The sequence below is a fragment of the Oncorhynchus mykiss genome, chromosome 4 (genome assembly GCF_057628025.1).
Source record: "Oncorhynchus mykiss isolate SJ-2025 chromosome 4, ASM5762802v1, whole genome shotgun sequence".
Taxonomy (NCBI): domain Eukaryota; kingdom Metazoa; phylum Chordata; class Actinopteri; order Salmoniformes; family Salmonidae; genus Oncorhynchus; species Oncorhynchus mykiss.
The window spans coordinates 26757509-26774466 of record NC_143025.1 but is presented as its reverse complement, the minus strand read 5'-3'; positions in this window follow the sequence as shown (position 1 = coordinate 26774466).

The following is a 16958-nucleotide window of genomic DNA, read 5'->3' as shown; positions in this document are numbered from 1 at the left end:
AGTGTGAGAGCAGGGGTCTGCCGCGAAGCCTGCTTCTCCTATCTCTGTTCTGCCAGTTTTAGTAGATGTCTTCTAAATCGACCAGAGCAGAAAATCCCCAGTAAAAATACCAGGATCAATAGCACTCGCTGCTCTTTTATGAAAGCTGGAGTATGGCCTGGATCTGTCACATGCTATTATGGCAATGTTCATTCCACAAATTCATGTTCACATACACTACATGATCAAAAGTATGTGGACACCTATCTGTCAAACATCTCATTCCAAAATCATGAGCATTAATATGGAGTTGGTCCCCACTTTGCTGCTATAACAGCCTCCACTCCTCTGGGAAGACTTTCCATTAGATTTTGGAACATTGCTGCGAGGACTTGCTTCCATTCATCCACAAGACTATTAGTGAGGTCATACACTGATGTTGGGAAATTAGGCCTGGCTCGCAGTCAGTGTTCCAAAATCAACAGAAATCAGCCAAGACCTCCGAAAATACAGTGCCTTGCGAAAGTATTCGGCCCCCTTGAACTTTGCGACCTTTTGCCACATTTCAGGCTTCAAACATAAAGATATAAAACTTTATTTTTTTGTGAAGAATCAACAACAAGTGGGACACAATCATGAAGTGGAACAACATTTATTGGATATTTCAAACTTTTTTAACAAATCAAAAACTGAAAAATTGGGCGTGCAAAATTATTCAGCCCCTTTACTTTCAGTGCAGCAAACTCTCTCCAGAAGTTCAATGAGGATCTCTGAATTATCCAATGTTGACCTAAATGACTAATGATGATAAATACAATCCACCTGTGTGTAATCAAGTCTCCGTATAAATGCACCTGCACTGTGATAGTCTCAGAGGTCCGCTAAAAGCGCAGAGAGCATCATGAAGAACAAGGAACACACCAGGCAGGTCCGAGATACTGTTGTGAAGAAGTTTAAAGCCGGATTTGGATACAAAAAGATTTCCCAAGCTTTAAACATCCCAAGGAGCACTGTGCAAGCGATAATATTGAAATGGAAGGAGTATCAGACCACTGCAAATCTACCAAAACCTGGCCGTCCCTCTAAACTTTCAGCTCATACAAGGAGAAGACTGATAAGAGATTCAGCCAAGAGGCCCATGATCACTCTGGATGAACTGCAGAGATCTACAGCTGAGGTGGGAGACTCTGTCCATAGGACAACAATCAGTCGTATATTGCACAAATCTGGCCTTTATGGAAGAGTGTCAAGAAGAAAGCCATTTCTTAAAGATATCCATAAAAAGTGTTGTTTAAAGTTTGCCACAAGCCACCTGGGAGACACACCAAACATGTGAAAGAAGGTGCTCTGGTCAGATGAAACCAAAATTGAACTTTTTGGCAACAATGCAAAACGTTATGTTTGGCGTAAAAGCAACACAGAACACACCATCCCCACTGTCAAACATGGTGGTGGCAGCATCATGGTTTGGGCCTGCTTTTCTTCAGCAGGGACAGGGAAGATGGTTAAAATTGATGGGAAGATGGATGGAGCCAAATACAGGACCATTCTGGAAGAAAACCTGATGGAGTCTGCAAAAGACCTGAGACTGGGACGGAGATTTGTCTTCCAACAAGACAATGATCCAAAACATAAAGCAAAATCTACAATGGAATGGTTCAAAAATAAACATATCCAGGTGTTAGAATGGCCAAGTCAAAGTCCAGACCTGAATCCAATCGAGAATCTGTGGAAAGAACTGAAAACTGTTGTTCACAAATGCTCTCCATCCAACCTCACTGAGCTTGAGCTGTTTTGCAAGGAGGAATGGGAAAAAATGTCAGTCTCTCGATGTGCAAAACTGATAGACATACCCCAAGCGACTTACAGCTGTAATCGCAGCAAAAGGTGGCGCTACAAAGTATTAACTTAAGGGGGCTGAATAATTTTGCACGCCCAATTTTTCAGTTTTTGATTTGTTAAAAAAGTTTGAAATATCCAATAAATGTCGTTCCACTTCATGATTGTGTCCCACTTGTTGTTGATTCTTCACAAAAAATACAGTTTTATATGTTTATGTTTGAAGCCTGAAATGTGGCAAAAGGTCGCAAAGTTCAAGGGGGCCGAATACTTTCGCAAGGCACTGTACATTGTAGACCTTCACAAGTCTGGTTCATCCTCGGGAGCAATTTCCAAATGTCTGAAGGTACCACGTTCATCTGTACAAACAACAGTACGCAAGTACAAACACCATGGGACCACACAGCCGTCATACCGCTCAGGAAGGAGACGCGTTCTGTCTCCTAGAGATGAATGTACTTTGGTGCGAAAAGTGACAAACAATCCGAGAACAACAGCAAAGGACCTTGTGAAGATGCTGGAGGAAACAGGTACAAAAGTATCTATATCCACAATAAAACGAGTCCTACATTGACATAACCTGAAACACCGCTCAGCAAGGAAGAAGCCACAGCTCAAAAACCTCAATAAAATTCCAGACTACTGTTTGTAACTGCACATGGGGACAAATATCGTACTTTTTGGAGAATGTCCTCTGGTCTGATGAAACAAAAATTGAACTGTTTGGCCATAAGGACAATCGTTAGGTTTGGAGGAAAAAAGGGGAGGCTTGCAAGCCGAAGAACAGCATCATGTTGTGGGGGTGCTTTGCTGCAGGAGGGACAGGTGTACTTCACAAACTAGATGGCATCATGAGGCATGAAAATTATGTGGATATATTGAAGCAACATCCAAAGACAAGACATCAGTCAGGAAGTTAACGCTTGGTCGCAAATGGGTCTTCCAAATGAACAATGACCCCAAGCATACTTCCAAAGTTGTGGCAAAATGGCTTATGGACAACAAAGACAAGGTATTGGAATGGCTATCACAAAGCCTTGACCTCAATCCTATAGAAAATGTGTGGGCAGAACTGAAAAAGCATGTGCAAGCAAGGAGGCCTATAAACCTGACTCAGTTACAACAGTTTTGTCAGGAGAAATGGGCCAAAATTCACCCAAATTATTGTGGGAAGCTTGTGGAAGGCTACCTGAAACGTTTGACCCAAGTTAAACAATTTAAAGGCAATGCTACCAAATACTAATTGAGTGTATGTAAACTTCTGACTCACTGGAAATGTGATGAAAAAAATTAAAACTGAAATAAATCATTCTCTTTACTATTATTCTGACATTTCACATTCTTAAAATAAAGTGGTGATCCTAACTTACCTAAGACATGGAATTTTTATTAGGATTAAATGTCATGAATTGTGAAAAACTGAGTTTAAATGTATTTGGCTAAGGTATATGTAAACTTCCGACTTCAACTGTATATAGTGTACATGCATGCGCATGCACACATGCACACACATGAGCATTCCACGAGGTTTCATACTTCTAGTACAAACGTTGATTAGTCAGACTAGTTTCTCCAAGCAAAGTCTTCTACAAACGTTAAGTCTTCTACTACTTTAAACAATTTAACATTATGAAAGATCAACGATACCAGATCTGGTCTTCGTAGCAGATTTTGAAAAGGCATTTGATAAAGTACAACTAGAATTTATATGTAAATGCCTGGATTACTTTAATTTCGGTGAATCTCTAAATAATGGTTACTTCTCAGAAGTATTGAGCTTTTAAGAGGAGTACAACAAGGCTGTCCGTTGTCTCCATAACTATTTATTATGGCCATTGAAATGTTAGCTATTAAAATTAGATCCAACAAGAACATCAATGGGTTAGAAATCCAGGCTATAAAAACAAAAGTGTCAATGTGTGCCGATGACTCAAGTTTTTTCTTACGTCTGCAATCTGGATCCCTGCACAGTCTCATTGAAGATCTTGATCATTTTTCTAGCCTCTCTGGACTAAAACATAATTATGAAAAGTGTACAATATTACATATTGGATTGTTAAAAGACCCAATGTTTACACTACCTTTGTAGTTTACCAATAAAATGGGCAGATGGTGAAGTCGACATACTTGGTGTTCACATCTAAACAAATTTAAATGAATTTACCACAATCAATTTCAATAGAAAGTTTGCATAAATAGATACGATTTTGCAACCACAGAAAAATAAATACTATTAATTAACTCTTTGGTCCTATCACAGTTTACTTACTTACTAATTGTACTGCCTACTCCAGACAACTCATTTTTAACTCATATGTGCAAAGGATATTTCATTTTATTTGGAATGTTAAGTCAGACAAAATAAAAAGTACATATTTATATCATTAATTTGAGTTTGTAGGGCTAAAATGATGAAATATTGAAACTTTAAACCTCTCACTAAAAGCTTCACTGATACATAAGATAAACTCAAAATGGTTCTACAGTAGATTTTTAAGAGTCTTCTCCTTTGTTCAAAAATATCATTTTTGGATTTATGCAGATTACAACTTCTCATTTCTGACTAATTTAAAATTACATTTTGTTTAAAGTTTCACCCTTTCTTAAACAAGCCATACAAAGCTGGTGACAATTTCAGTTTTCTCCTCCAGAAAAAAATAGAACAAATATTACAACAAATGTTATGGTTAAACAAAACAAAATGGTATTATATGTATTAATGTTTTTATGAATGTAAATGGTGGAGTTATGTCACATATGCAGCTATCGAAAATATATATGGGGATGTTTGCTCAATCCGAACCAACTGAATGCAGCATTACCACAAAAATGGAGGAAGCAAGTGGAAAAGGGAGAAGGTAGGGAACTTGTTTACCTGCCATATATTAAAGATACAAATTGGCTGAAAGGAATTGGTATGAATATAAAAATATACCCGTTTCATTTAAGGACAAAAATGTTGACAGCTGCGCCATACAGGTGGCAAAATAAATGGGAAGAGATTTTCACTTAAAATGAACCTTACAAATAGCCGTGTTGAGTGATTTGGAATGCCATAGTCAGTCAAAAAATAATGTAATAATACTTGTAGGAATGGTTTTCATCTTTAGCCACAATCTGTGGATACTGTACGATTAGAAAGGCTCAAAACGTATGTAAAATATCACAGCACAATTGAAAAATATATGGCACATGGAAACCAAATGAGGGTGGTCTATGGTGATAGGAGGGATGGGCTGAGTGGCTGAGGGGTGGGATTAAAGAGCTTATGTTTGGTAATGTATTATTGTTATGTGATCGCTTTGTATAAAAGTACCATGTATGTAAAATGTGTATGCAAAATTAATATCTAAAATGTATATGTAAATTGTGTGTATATGTAGCAGAAAAGCTGTAAAAAACAAACAAGATGTGTATCCTTCGAAGGGGGGGGGGGGAGGTGGATGGGTAAAAAATGTAAATAAAAAAGTATTTTACTACTGCAAACGCTTATGACTGCTTATGTTATAATTAAGCAGTAAGGCCTGAGCGGTTGTGGTATATGGCCTATATACCACGGCTAAGGGCTGTTCTTAGGCACGACGCAACACAAACACACGACTCAACACATATACCACAAACACCCAAAGTGCCTTATTGCTATTATAAACTGGTTACAAATGTAAAAATAAATATTTTGTTATACATGTGGTATACGGTCTGATGCACCACAGCTTTCAAACGAACATTCAGGGCTCGAACTATCCAGCTTATAATTCACTATAATGCATTACTAAATTCAACATAATCACTATAATGCACTCATAATGCATCATAACCAAACACATTTTTTATACATATCTTTATTGGGAATGTTTATATTATTTTTAAAGCAAGTTAAACATTATTTTGTAAAGTATTGCAATTCTGTATATTGGGGGAAGACACACAGGCACGGTGGAGTGAATAGTAAATTGTTCAGGGATTAGCTTGGGTAGGCAGCTCCCTTTTTCATCCTGCCCTGATACTGAGTGCACTGCACATTTTTCTTCATCTCAGAACTTGGCTGAGTTCCTCAAGCATCATATTTTATTCATCCAATATCCTAATGTTCTGTTCCTCACCTTGCAGATGGCTTAACCCATTTAATCCCATGGGTCACAAGAGTGCCAGCACAAAGCTTTTGTGCTTAAACAAGCTCTAGAGAAGTTAGTTGTACTTATCAACAGATGTGTCATATTATGCATTATTAAGGTGTCTAGTATGATTTAGAGTTTCACCAAGCTGTACATTTACAGACAAAGTCTGCATTCAACAACTTTAAAAACAAATACATTGTTGTAATGGTAAAATATTTTGTTTATAAATATAATGTTTAAAGGGTCTAGTTTACATATGTGCCTTCATTTTCAATACATTGAATCCATGCTGCTCATGGTATGAAAATATCTAGCGATCACATTTGTGACCAATGGGGAAATACAGTGGCTCAAATGTATGTATGAATACAGTGCATTTGGAACGTATTCACAAAAAAAACAATGTGTTTTGAATTTTTAGCAAATGTATACAAATAAAATGAAATATTACATTTCCATAAGTATTCAGACCCTTTACTCAGTACTTTGTTGAAGCACCTTTGGCAGTGATTACAGCCTCAAGTCTTCTTGGGTGTAACGCTACAAGCTTGGCAAAACTATATTTGGGGAGTTTCTCCCATTCCTCTCTGCAGATCTTCTCAAGCTATTTTCAGGACTCTCCAAAGATATTTGTTAGGGTTCAAGTCCGGGCTCTGGCTTGGCATCTCAAAGACATTCAGAGACCTGTCCCAAAGCTACTCCTGTGTTGTCTCGGCTGTTTGCTTAGGGTCGTTATCCTGTTTGAAGGTGAATCTTCACCCCAGTCTGGGGTCCTGCTCTGGAGCAGGTTTTCATCAAGGATCTCTTTGTACTTTGCTCCGTTCATTATGCTTCAATCCTGACAAGTCTCCCAGGCCATGACGCAGAAAAACATCCCCACAGCATGATCCCCACAGCATGATGCTGCCATCAACATACACCATAGGGATGGTGCCAGGTTTCCTCCAGACTTGACACTTGGCATTCAGGCCAAAGATTTCAATCTTGGTTTCATCAGACCAAAGTATCTTGTTTCTCATGGTCTGAGTCTTTAGGTGCCTTTTGGCAAACTCCAAGCGGGCTGTAATGTATTTTACTGAAGAGTGGCTTCCGTCTGTTAACTCCACCATAAAGGCCTGATTTGTGGAGTGCTGAAGAGATGGTTGTCCTTCTGGAAGGTTCTCCCATCTCCACAGAGGAACTCTGGAGCTCTCTCAGAGTGACTATCAGGTTTTGGTCACCTCCCTGACCAAGGCGCTTCTCTCCTGATTGCTCAGTTTGGCCAGGCAGCCAGGTCTAGGAAGAGTCTTGGTAGTTCCAAACTTCATCCATTTAAGCATTTAAGCCACTGTTCTTGGGGGCTTTCAAAGCGGCAGATATTTTTTGGTACCCTTCCCCAGATCTGTGCCTCGACACAATCCTGTCTACAGACAATTTGTAAGGACCGACACCGGAAATGAGAAGCAGATGCGGAGAGTCAACATTTAAATCAGGAACAGACAGGTAACAAAATAGGAACAGCGTCAGCACATGGGTTAACAAATACAAACATCAATTAATGCTGAAGCAGGGAATAGAGCGGGGAACTTGGTTTTTGGCTTGGTTTTTGCTCTGACATGCATTGTCAACTGTGGGAAACTGTATAGACAGGTGTGTGCTTTTCCAAATCATGTCCAATCAATTGAATTTACCACAGGTGGACTACAATCAAGTTGTAGAAATATATCAAGGATGATCAATGGAAACAGGATCTACCTGAGCTCAATTTTTAGTCTCATAGCAAAGGGTCTGAATACTTATGTAAATTAGGTTTTTCTGTTTTACATATTTGACACATTTGCAAAAATGTCTAAAACCTGTTTTTTGCTTTGTCATTATGAGGTATTGTTTATAGATTGATTTGTTTTTATTTTATTTAATCAATTTTAGAATAATGCTGTCATGTAACAAAATGTGGAAAAACTTAAGAGGTCTGAATACATTCCGAAGGCACTGTATATATTTAATCATAGCAGATGTTTTTTTTTCAGTAGATTGAAGTGGAGTTGGGTTATGGATTTACTTGATCAAGATTATTTTACAAAGGTTTTTCCATTATACATTACAAACGTTTCAATCGGTGATTCTGTCTGTAAAATGTAATATTTTGTTATTTCAGGGAGAAATTAGCCATGCATAGCCAGTAAACCAAATGAGTGTAATAACTTAACAAATATTGAATGTCAATAGGTTTGTTTACTGTCTCTTGCACAAGGGTAGAGCAGGTGTATGTGAGTTTTGCTGAATAGTCACAAGGGTAGACCTGGTTTATCAGAGTATTTGGATATAGCCACATGTCTAAACCTGGTTCGTATGGGTATTTGGGCTGAGATGCATTAGTAGATCTGGTTTAAAAATAGTATTGGGACTCAGTTAAAGGTGTAGACCTGGTTTCTAGGAGTACTGAAGCTGAGGTGCAGGGGTAAACCTGGTGAACAGTTTATTAGTATTCAGGCTTCGGCACATATTTAGACCTTGTGACAAAACCCTCAGTGGAGTTGAAACCCATTTAACTTTATTCGGTACATTGGAATTTAACCACAAAAGTAATTTGTATGTGCACTATGTCATCATGCACAGCCTTTTATCCGCAACAAGTCAATTTGATGGAAACAACTCAGGTGGGAAAATGCACACATAGTTTTATATGCAGATTTTAGAACATTTGTATGAAATTCTGTCGCCAATTGGGTAGAAACCTAGCTAATGACTGATCATTTTAGCAGTAGCACTCATACAAAACTTGTACAAAGCTTCAGCCCAGAGCTCAATGCAATCCACCATTCTTCCATTATGCTAATGTCCTGACCTGAGTCTTTATATTCAGATGATGGTACATGGCATGATATGATTGACAGTTCACAGTTTAGTTGGCATTGTTCTGTGATCCTTGTCTTGATTGGCTTTGGTTAGGATTGGCCAGCTGGTGGGTACTGTAGTACAGTATGTACAGTCTGCATGTTTTTATGTAGCGAGGCCGAGAAATTATAAACAGTAATGATAGTACATTAATGCAAAATGAGGTTATCAAATGCTATAATATAAATACATTACAATATGAATACAATTATTAAACATATCAATAGCAATATGCAAAAAGCTTATACGTGATTAAACTATACAAATATAACAATAAGATAACAACATGAATGCCAACAGTGGGATTCAATAACATTGCATTTAGCATGTGGAGTATACATCAAACTGTACATAAAACTTAGTAGGAAAGTTAGTGGGCAAAAAAATCTGCAGTATTAACTAAAAAGCAGGCCATGATTTGCATAAAAAACAAGTGCACAAAAGGTGCAAACAATGACGTGTCAATTAACAACTACATGTAGCATCAAGAAAACAGATCCATCAATCAAACTGGCTTTTTTACTTGGACTATTGGCAATAGTGGCCAAAATACTACACAAAACAAATGTTCTTATTGAGAGAATTCCTTTTTTGTTTCTTTCTTCAATGTGACAACATTGTGTACTCACATTTTCATTGACACATACTTTCTTGGATTGTTTTGGAGAGTTTCATCTGAGTGTTTGGTGAAGGGAGATGCCCGCGAACTTGCTTCTTTTATTTTATTTTATTTATTTCACCTTTATTTAACCAGGTAGGCAAGTTGAGAACAAGTTCTCATTTACAATTGCGACCTGGCCAAGATAAAGCAAAGCAGTTCAACACATACAACGACACAGAGTTACACATGGAGTAAAACAAACATACAGTCAATAATACAGTATAAACAAGTCTATATACGATGTGAGCAAATGAGGTGAGATAAGGGAGGTAAAGGCAAAAAGGCCATGGTGGCAAAGTAAATACAATATAGCAAGTAAAACACTGGAATGGTAGATTTGCAATGGGAGAATGTGCAAAGTAGAAATAAAAATAATGGGGTGCAAAGGAGCAAAATAAATAAATAAATAAAATACAGTAGGGAAAGAGGTAGTTGTTTGGGCTAAATTATAGGCGGGCTATGTACAGGTGCAGTAATATGTGAGCTGCTCTGACAGTTGGTGCTTAAAGCTAGTGAGGGAGATAAGTGTTTCCAGTTTCAGAGATTTTTGGAGTTCGTTCCAGTCATTGGCAGCAGAGAACTGGAAGGAGAGGCGGCCAAAGAAAGAATTGGTTTTGGGGGTGACTAGAGAGATATACCTGCTGGAGCGTGTGCTACAGGTGGGAGATGCAATGGTGACCAGCGAGCTGAGATAAGGGGGGACTTTACCTAGCAGGGTCTTGTAGATGACATGGAGCCAGTGGGTTTGGCGACGAGTATGAAGCGAGGGCCAGCCAACGAGAGCGTACAGGTCGCAATGGTGGGTAGTATGTGGGGCTTTGGTGACAAAACGGATTGCACTGTGATAGACTGCATCCAATTTGTTGAGTAGGGTATTGGAGGCTATTTTGTAAATGACATCTCCGAAGTCGAGGATTGGTAGGATGGTCAGTTTTACAAGGGTATGTTTGGCAGCATGAGTGAAGGATGCTTTGTTGCGAAATAGGAAGCCAATTCTAGATTTAACTTTGGATTGGAGATGTTTGATATGGGTCTGGAAGGAGAGTTTACAGTCTAACCAGACACCTAAGTATTTGTAGTTGTCCACGTATTCTAAGTCAGAGCCGTCCAGAGTAGTAATGTTGGACAGGCGGGTAGGTACAGGTAGCGATCGGTTGAAGAGCATGCATTTAGTTTTACTTGTATTTAAGAGCAATTGGAGGCCACGGAAGGAGAGTTGTATGGCATTGAAGCTCGTCTGGAGGGTTGTTAACACAGTGTCCAAAGAAGGGCCAGAAGCATACAGAATGGTGTCGTCTGCGTAGAGGTGGATCAGAGACTCACCAGCAGCAAGAGCGACCTCATTGATGTATACAGAGAAGAGAGTCGGTCCAAGAATTGAACCCTGTGGCAGCCACCTAGAGACTGCCAGAGGTCCGGACAGCAGACCCTCCGATTTGACACACTGAACTCTATCAGAGAAGTAGTTGGTGAACCAGGCGAGGCAATCGTTTGAGAAACCAAGGCTGTCGAGTCTGCCGATGAGGATGTGGTAATTGACAGAGTCGAAAGCTTTGGCCAGATCAATGAATACGGCTGCACAGTAATGTTTCTTATCGATGGCGGTTAAGATATCATTTAGGACCTTGAGCGTGGCTGAGGTGCACCCATGACCAGCTCTGAAACCAGATTGCATAGCAGAGAAGGTATGGTGAGATTCGAAATGGTCGGTAATCTGTTTGTTGACTTGGCTTTCGAAGACCTTAGAAAGGCATGGTAGGATAGATATAGGTCTGTAGCAGTTTGGGTCAAGAGTGTCACCCCCTTTTAAGAGGGGGATGACCGCAGCTGCTTTCCAATCTTTGGGAATCTCAGACGACACGAAAGAGAGGTTGAACAGGCTAGTAATAGGGGTGGCAACAATTTTGGCAGATAATTTTAGAAAGAAAGGGTCCAGATTGTCTAGCCCGGCTGATTTGTAGGGGTCCAGATTTTGCAGCTCATTCAGAACATCAGCTGAGCAGATTTGGGAGAAGGAGAAATGGGGAAGGCTTGGGCGAGTTGTTGTGGGGGGTGCAGTGCTGTTGACCGGGGTAGGAGTAGCCAGGTGGAAAGCATGGCCAGCGGTAGAAAAATGCTTATTGAAATTCTCAATTATGGTGGATTTATCAGTGGTGACAGTGTTTCCTATCTTCAGTGCAGTGGGCAGCTTGGAGGAGGTGTTCTTATTCTCCATGGACTTTACAGTATCCCAGAACTTTTTTGAGTTAGTGTTGCAGGAAGCAAATTTCTACTTGAAAAAGCTAGCCTTGGCTTTTCTAACTGCCTGTGTATAATGGTTTCTAGCTTCCCTGAACAGCTGCATATCACGGGGGCTGTTCGATGCTAATGCAGAACGCCATAGGATGTTTTTGTGTTGGTTAAGGGCAGTCAGGTCTGGGGAGAACCAAGGGCTATATCTGTTCCTGGTTCTACATTTCTTGAATGGGGCATGTTTATTTAAGATGGTTAGGAAGGCATTTAAAAAAAATATCCAGGCATCCTCTACTGACGGGATGAGATCAATATCCTTCCAGGATACCCCAGGCCAGGTCGATTAGAAAGGCCTGCTCGATGAAGTGTTTCAGGGAGCGTTTTACAGTGATGAGTGGAGGTTGTTTGACCGCTGACCCATTACGGATGCAGGCAATGACACAGTGATCGCTGAGATCTTGGTTGAAAACAGCAGCGGCGTATTTAGAGGGCAAGTTGGTTAGGATTATATCTATGAGGGTGCCTGTGTTTAAGGCTTTGGGGAGGTACCTGGTAGGTTCATTGATAATTTGTGTGAGGTTGAGGGCATCAAGTTTAGATTGTAGGATGGCTGGGGTGTTAAGCATGTTCCCGTTTAGGTCGCCTAGCAGCACAAGCTCTGAAGATAGATGGGGGGCAATCAGTTCACAAATGGTGTCCAGAGCACAGCTGGGGTTAGAGGGTGGTCTATAGCAGGCGGCAACGGTGAGAGACTTGTTTTTAGAGAGGTGGATTTTTAAAAGTAGAAGTTCAAATTGTTTGGGTACAGACCTGGGTAGTAGGACAGAACTCTGCAGGCTATCTTTGCAGTAGATTGCAACACCGCCCCCTTTGGCAGTTCTATCTTGTCTGAAAATGTTGTAGTTTGGAATTAAAATGTCTGAATTTTTGGTGGTCTTTATACATGGCCATAGAGTTTGAGAGAGGGCAAATCTCCCATGAATGCCCTCTCTCCACCTCCATTCCTCAGACTGGGAGAATTCTGAACAGAACAGCAGAACAATGTTTGAATTTCACAATTATTCTGATATGAATGCATGAAAGAATATTCAGACTTGAGATCAGTTGATTTAATGTGGACCTGATTAATTTGTTTACTTCAGTACATTTTTGATTGAGTCCACGTTAAATCTACTTATCTCAAGTCTGAATAGGGTCCCATGTGCTCAGCGTAGTCCTGAAGACTGGCTGAAAGGATTAAGGCAGTGTTTTGACAAGTAGGAGCCCTGGGTTCACATCCACCTTCTCACATGAATACCAGTAATGAAGGCATACTTTTACATCTTACTTCTGCTATAACTTACATTTCCCTAAACATTCTGAATGTAACATTGTATAATCTCACAAAGTTGCCTCGCAACTGTAGCCTATAATTAGTGCCAAAGTCTACCATAGGAAAAGTATCCACTTCCCAGTCTTCTTTAAAACGTCATTCAAAATATTGACTGAAAATTAAATAAAATGTTTATAACCCTATCAATATTCATACTATAAACAATTTGTACATTTTGCTGTGTTATTATATGAGACACACATTCTTTTTGTGTTTTGATTCTGCCTTTTACACCAAAACGTTTTTTCAGAACACTCTTAAAAACACAATTATTCAGATGGAAGAACCACTTTGGGTGTTTCAGAGTACTTCCATTCTGTTTTAAAACACGTTCAGTGTATCATAACACTTACATTGGGTTTACATTCAAACACCAGATCTCAGCTTAGGTGCACTACTTTTTATGGTTTTACTACATACTGCAATTCATTTTTTGGTCTGTATATTTTAACAGTGAGGTCCCAAGTGATGAAAGTTTCATGAAATTAGCTGGATTTATTCCCACATGCTTTCCACTGAACATCTAACTGCATAGTGAATGTATATTCAATGCATCAAATACTGTACAGTGCTCTCAGAAAGTATTTACACCCCTTGACTTATTCCACATTTTGTTGTGTTACAGCCTGAATTTAAAATGGTTTAAATTGAGATGTTGTGTCACTGGCCTACACACAATACCACATAATATCAAAGTGGAATTATGTTTTTAGAAACGTTTACAAATTCATAAAAAATGAAGAGCTGAAATGTCTTGAGTCAATAGGTATTCAACCCTTTAGTTATGGCAAGCATACAGTAAATACATTCAGGAGTAAAAATGTGCTTTAAAAATAGGTTGGAAGGGAGGAAACTGCTAAGACATTTCACCATGAGGCCAATGATGATTTTTAAAAAGAAAACCACTCAGGGATTTCACCATGAGGTCAATTGTGATTTTAAAACAGTTACAGAGTTTATTGACTGGGATAGGAGACAACTGAGGATGGATCAACAATGCTAACATTAATGACAGAATGAAACGGAAGCCTGTACAGAATAAAAAGATTCCCAACATGCATCCTGTTTGCAATAAGGCACTAAAGTAATACTGCAAAAAATGTGGCAAAGAATTAACTTTCTGTCCTGAATTCAAAACGTTATGTTTGGGGCAAATCCAACATAACACGTCACTGAGTACCACTCTTCATATTTTCAAGCATGGTGGTGGCTGCATCGTGTTATGGGTATGCTTGTCATCGGCAGGGACAATGGAGTATTTTTAGGATAAAAATAAATGTAATACAGCTAAGGTAAATCCTAGAGGAAACCTGGTTCAATATGCTTTTCCAACAGACACTGGGAGACAAAATCACCTAAAACACAAGGCAAAATATATAATGGAGTTGCTTACCAAGACGTCATTGAGTGTTCCTGAGTGTCCTAGTTACAGTTTTGACTTGAATCGGCTTGAAAATTTATGGCAAGACTTGAAAATGGCTGTCTCATGATGATCAACAACCAACTTGACAGAGTTTGACAATTTTTTTAAAAGAATAATAGGCAATCCAGGTGTACAACGTTTTTAGAGACTTACCCAGAAAGATTCACAGCTGTAATCACTGCCAAAGGTGATTCGAACATGTCTTGACTCTGGGGGTTGAATACTTATCTAATATAGGTATATTAGTGTTATATATATATTTTTAAAGAAAATTAAATCAATTTTAGTCTCCCTCTTTGTAACACAACAAAATGTGGAAAAAGTAAAGTGGTGTGAAAACTTTCTGAAGGCACTGTATCACTGCTCTGTGAATCAATGAGAATTTGACCTGTGTATAAATGGGGATACACATAAGTCCAGCAGGTTCACAGTGTGTAAAGTACCAGAGTATCCATTAGCCAGCCCAAGTGTAACTTGGGATGTCCAGAGAAACAGCAGAGTGATAATGTAATGAAACAATTCATTTTCACACCCTCTTACTGTCATTACCACTGATGAACTGTGGCCACCACAGAAAAAGATAACATTTGAGGACATTTCTTATCCTTCGCTCCCCTCTCTCTATTGCCCTTTTATTTGTCCTTACCAAAAGCACAAATTATGCAAGCATCCTTTTTTTTAAAAACATTTTATTTCACCTTTATTTAACCAGGTAGGCCAGTTGAAACAAGTTCTCATTTACAACTGCGACCTGGCCAAGACAAAGCAGTTAGATTTGGGTATGTCATTTTAGGCGGAAAAAAAGGGGGCATATCCTTATTAAGCAGCCTTCTCAAGTGTGAACACTCAGGGTAACATGAGGGGAGGAAAACAGCCCCAAATGAAAGCAACAACAAAAAAAATTGTGCCAACAACACACAAACACGCATACAAGTCTCTGCACACACCCACATCCAACCGCTCATGCACACGCAGACACAGGAGTTATGATGGTGAATTGGTCATACCTTTTATTTATGTCAAACAAGATGCATGAAGGCATTAGCCACCTCTAAACCAACAGCAAACCAGATGGGAAAATAAATCATTCTTGTGCTTTCAGACCTACAGTACCAAAGAAAACCAGACCGGTTCATATTGACATTTTGTATTTTGTATTTTTATTACGGATCCCCATTAGCTGCTGCCAAGTCATCAGCTACTCTTCCTGAGGTCCAAAGAAGTGTGTTTGGAGATAGAATATAATTTTACTGCATTAATCACACAATATTATTATTTTTTATTTTATTTTTGATTTCACCTTTATTTAACCAGGTAGGCCAGTTGAAATAAGTTCTCATTTACAACTGCGACCTGGCTAAGATAAAGCAAAGCAGTGTGACACAAACAACAACACAGAGTTACACATGGAATAAACAAACATAGTCAATGACACAATAGGGGGGAAAAAAGCAAATGGGTATTCAATCTCTATATAACTCATATATACTGTTCTGTAGCTCGTCATTTTACCACTCCAGTATCGGCTGTGTAGCCAGAGAGCACTGAGTGCAGTTGTTCTTGATGGATGACGTGGGGCTATTTTCACCTTCCGTCCTGCTCTCTGAACCTTAAAATGGTGAGTGACTTCTAGAAACATTGCTTCTGACTGGCCTGACTAGTCGTGGGGATGGGGGGTGTTCTAAAGGGAATTAGTAGAGGTCCTACGCCAACATGTTATGTCTACCATTCTGGCCCTGGGCTATTTTTTTGAGTAATTAAGATCAAGTCAACTAAAAAAGGGTGCTGTAGTCTAGAGGTCTGAGCTATATTGTAGACTGCCATGACTGTTCGCTGTAGCCCCTGAGTTAGAAGGAAAACAAGATGCAGCAGGCTAATGGAAGATTTACACAACTGCCTCTGTCTTCCACTAAAGCGAAGGTTAAAAGTAATTGGTGATAACAGATGCAGCAAAGTTCCTCTCGTTCCAGTTATCATGCAGTGTAAATTCTCTGCATGACTTTGTAGAGACGCTCTATTTCATTGCTGCAGGACGTCGAGAGAGAGAGAGAGAGAGAGAGAGAATACTTGCACCAGCTGTAAATAGTGCACTATGGCTGTGAATTATAGCCTGTGTCCTGTGGTCATATTTTGCTCCCAGGTGTTCTATCCTCTCCGATGACAATCAGGTGATCCTGTAGTCATCACTGGTCAAGAGTATAACTGGGTGCAAGGGGAAGACCATCTTCTGTATTGATGATGAAAGCCATTCAACTGAAACATACTCTTCAAGATCTCAAACACATAATTAGCTTAATTCGTTTGTATGACATTGTAATTTCATGTTTTTATTCCACCAATCTAGAACGCTGTCTGCAATGTTTACATGCTTTGCCTCTGCGAATGTTCCCTAGCAGCATCAGCCGCCGTAATGTGTACCATTTTGTATCATCTTGTGCCACACACTATTGATATGCA